The following is a 4,623-nucleotide window of genomic DNA, read 5'->3' as shown; positions in this document are numbered from 1 at the left end:
AAACCACTGATCCAGTCAGGATAATAAACAGATCAGCATGATACACATCCTGCTGGGAAAAGCCTGTGACACTCACTGCACAACCAAGACGTGCTAGTGAATGACCTACTATGATGAGGAGCCACAAGCTATCTAACGTTTATTCCCATGCAGAAAAACAGCGAAAATGTATATTTCATCAAATAGTCCTCATCAAATGACACTTTATTTGATTGCAGCTTCCACTGTGCCTTCGTCTGTTATGCAACCCATGCATATAATTATCTCTTAATCACTTTTGCAGTAAGATGAGCTAAGACCCAAGCATAAGCAAGGCATCTCAGATTGATATGGCCAAAAGCAGAGAAAAGCTATCAGCATGACCTGATTTTGGTGGAGAAAAGAGATTTGTGAAAATGCCCAGAGAGTACACAGTGTCCTATACTGGGAGCAGAGCATTTAGCATGTATCTAACAAATATCAGAAGAGTGAGTGTATGTGACTGTATGTGTCAATGAAGTAAAATATCAGCCACTAAATTCTGGCTGAGATTGAAATAAAATCATTTGGAAGTATTTAGAAAATGACAAGCTCATCCATTCATCGCACACCCTCGACAGGTTACCAGGCTTATAAGTTCATTATTAGTTTAGTTATTGCTACACTGCCTAAAGTAACTGGTTAATTCTACGTTGATCAACTTAACAAATATATTTCTTGCCTCTTTTTCATGGACAGTTTGTTCATTTAAATCATGTCACCATGACCTTTTTAAAGGCTTGTAAATTTTATGCTTTAATCAGTTACAAGGTGTTTTAACAGAATACGTTTGAAATAATAACTTTTAATTGAGTGGTTTGTTTTAATGCTATTAATGTGAAATTAAAGTGCCTTTAAAGTCGGACATTTAAACCAGTGCAATGTACGATACCTTGTCTTGCTCATTGACATGTTTTGTGTTGCTCAGGTTATTTTTGCACACCAATCTGTTCTTTGCTGTCCTGTAGTTTTACCTTTCGGTGTCCTTGCAGTGCAGCAAGGGAACTGTTCTACATCCTGCCGCTGGTTACCTTTTCAGAGTAGCATTTGTCCAAATTCAGCCACTCTCTCCAGATGTGTCATGAGAATGGATTTAACCTTGGAGTATAATCACATGTTTTGTTATATCAGCAGTTGTTGACGTGGCATTAATTTGCATTACCATAAATTTCCCCCAAAATAGATTAAAAAGTTAAAAATGGGCACCATAATTTCCCATATTTATCCAAACCCCATCACAAATTCATCTGATCTCTACATGCTGATCAAAGGAGTTGCAGCATAAAAGCCAGCAAGGTAGTTTACCTCATGTGGCAATTGTGCCTGAGGCAAAACGATGGAAGAAGTAACACACAACTGCTAATTTTGGATGTATGTCCCAGTTTCTGGAGACCTACATTCAGAAGTCAAAGAGGGATGCTGGCCCCAATACTTTTTCACATCGGACACAAAAGCCCCGCTCCTTAACTTGTTTATAAATATGACAGTTTGAATGGATGGGAGCCTCACTCCCAGCAACAGATCCCATCACTTGTGCATTATTGATATTGCCCTGTTTTATCAGCCCTCCGGCGTGCATTTTCTCTGGCAGCTTCGTTCATATATTCATGACTGCATGACAATTTCAATTTAGTCAAACTTGTGAATAGGTTTATAAAGCGTAAAGCTTTGTGCATAGCTTTGCTGTGCCTCTCACTGTCTCCCATTGTGCCTTGTGTGACCCATTTTATGATGTCCTGTGTGGAAAAAGTCTTTGAATAGCAGACATTTGCAGACATTCTCCTGCACCTACATTATATATGTTGATGTGCCCGAGTCCATAAATGCAAGAAAAGAAATGCTAGAATATGAATGAACCTATACCCTTTAAACTGACCACGTCCTGAACCATCAAGGGGCTCCATGATGACGGTCTGGAATCCTTACGTTGCTGTCCATGGTTCTGAATTTTTGTCACAAGGCGAGTTCTCAAACACAACAAAATACAGATTTAGAGGTTAATAGTTTTGCTAGTAGATGACGCCATCTAGTGCACAAAATATACCTGTGCAAAGACACTTTGAGAAGGGACACAAAGTGTTTTTTTCTTTTGTGTTGCTGTCCACATCAACGCTGAGACAAACTGATTCTATCTGAAAATCCTGTTTCTGATTCTAAAGGGTTATTGGCAGTACTGAACCAGTCCTGTTTCCCCCATCAACCACCAACATGCTTTGCTTCATCGCATCATGTTTCTGAATCAGATTTTTACATTTGTAGCTACATTTGCAGCATTTAAGTGTTATCTATAGCAGTTTAAAGGATAGGCTAATCAGATGTTTTGCATGTAATGATCTGCAAAATAACCAGTGCCAATGAAGCTACTACTTTTTTAAAAGCAATATTTAAAGTAGCATAAAATGCAAATACTCAACTTCTTCCACTTTGTGATCAGTGCTGTTTGTCAAATCCACACACTGCACTGAAAATGTTTTTATTTATATTATTTGGTATGCATTCTTTTTTTTCCCCCAGCAGTATGAATAATTGAAGTTCATACAGTTATGATAAAAATAAAGTACTCACTCTTTCTATTCTAAGGTTTTACATATCAGGACATTATAAATAATAATAATAATGTGGTCCTTCAAGTCGGGCAAGTACAACCTCAGATAAACAACACATGACATATTACACCATGCCCTTATTTAACAAGAATTAAGCCAAAATGCAGAAGTAGACATACATGCGAAGCACATTCTCACAGGTTTCATAGGAATTACCTCTATAAACACAGACGATTTGACAGAGACTACCTGAAAAACATGTAACATTAACATGTACTTTGGTGTAGTATGGATGGTAGTAGGAGGTGGGGGTCTTTATCAATACCAAACGCTGAAGCAGTATAAAAAAAGAAAATACTAAAACACTGAATATAATACAGCATATTAGTACAAATACCTCATACCAACTGTCAGACACAGTGGTAGTGGGCTGATGATGGTCACTGAGTGAACTCCTCTTCATACTAAAGCATTTTGGAGTCAAATGTGAGACCATCTATCTGAAAGTCAAAGCTTTCTGAAATTAGGTAACGTAACAGGACAATGATCCAAAGCACAGCAGCACAGATTCTGAGTTAATAAATTAAGCTTAAGAAATGAGAATACAATATGTTTTGTTTTGTTTTTGCAACAGTCAACAGGTAAGAAAGTGTCTAGAAGTCTATTATGTGTAGACAAAACACTGTAATCTTGTGTTAGATGCTTTTTTTGTGCTTGAATGATTCATGAGTCTAAAATTACATCACTCTTAAAATGGCCAGGTACAAGAACTGGACTGGAAATGGACAAAAGAGCAGCAAAGCAAAGCTTTGACATTCAGAAAGTCTGAGCCATTGTAAAAATTTACAAGAAAATCTACTTGGAAGCAAAATATAGGAGCAGTTCAAGACTTTTTGCACAGTGTTGTATGTGATATATTATTGAAAGTCAATACAAAACTTTTGACAGAATTATATCCAGAAAAGAACCAAAACTAAACAATGTCTTAAATCGAATTTACAAAAAGGCTCTGACGTTTTAAACGTGTATTGCAAAGGCCATGGCTTTAATGTCTCATTAGGTTAACTCGACAATTTTCTGTCTTTTGTGTCTTCCACGTGACTTTGTCAGGTGTACCATTTAAGGGGAATCAGTTAAAATAAAACTATATGCCCACATGTGAAGTTTTTTAATGGGCTAATTAAAAGAATGACATATCACAAAGGTGAATATTTAACCAGGTTTTCCAGCTTTGTGTCCAATTCTCTGCAGAGCCAAAATAACCTCAATCTTCTTCCTTGGGGAACATAAGGAATGAGGAAATACGGCCTATTTTTCAGAAATGCACAATAGATTGGAATAGAATACCAGAGGAGTACCCTTATATCGCGTTTCAGTGGGAAAGGGCGTTAGTAAAAGATGCTTGTGGCTACATTGTCTCCCTGCGTTATTTGTTTGCACTTTTAAACCACTCTTCAAAGGATTGACAGGTGTCACTGGGGTAAGGTTTTGCTTCCCTCCCAGCCCTCGAGCATTGAGGCTGCTCGGGACTCTTCTTTAGCCAGCAGGGGGCCGCAGGGCTATCTGAATTCCTTGTGTTGCTATGTAAAAAAAATTATAACTAAAAATTGTTTGAAGAGCTCACAGCGCCAAAAACGTTAAGATTGTGGCAAAAATAAGGACTTTGTTTTTGAGGATTTTTTAAAATTCTAATTGAATTTTGAGCCACACAAAATGACCATACATAGGTGTTTAGAAATAATAACACTCCCTCTATTAAATTTACAATAATTTAAGGATATTGATGTCTTTTAAATTGGTTTAACTTGCTATGATAGCTATCAAAATGTATACTGTATATAATGTATATGTATATAAATGTAAACCTATTTATGCTCTTCTTTTTTCTCAGCAGGTGTCAACAACACAAGCAGTTTTAAAGCGTTTTGTCAGCTCACATTCCGATCGAGGTCACCTAATCTGACGGGTCACGGAATACACCGTAACACCGGTCCTGCATCCGGGTGACGGCAGAGCGCAGACTCAATCCCCGCTGCAGTTCACTGCGTTTCCGTAGCCA

This window comes from Diplotaxodon limnothrissa, linkage group LG19 (genome assembly GCF_057381915.1).
Source record: "Diplotaxodon limnothrissa isolate DT_005_m linkage group LG19, D_limnothrissa_male_GT1.1, whole genome shotgun sequence".
NCBI classification, from domain to species: domain Eukaryota; kingdom Metazoa; phylum Chordata; class Actinopteri; order Cichliformes; family Cichlidae; genus Diplotaxodon; species Diplotaxodon limnothrissa.
The sequence above is the reverse complement of the archived record's forward strand: the minus strand, read 5'-3'. Positions refer to the sequence as shown.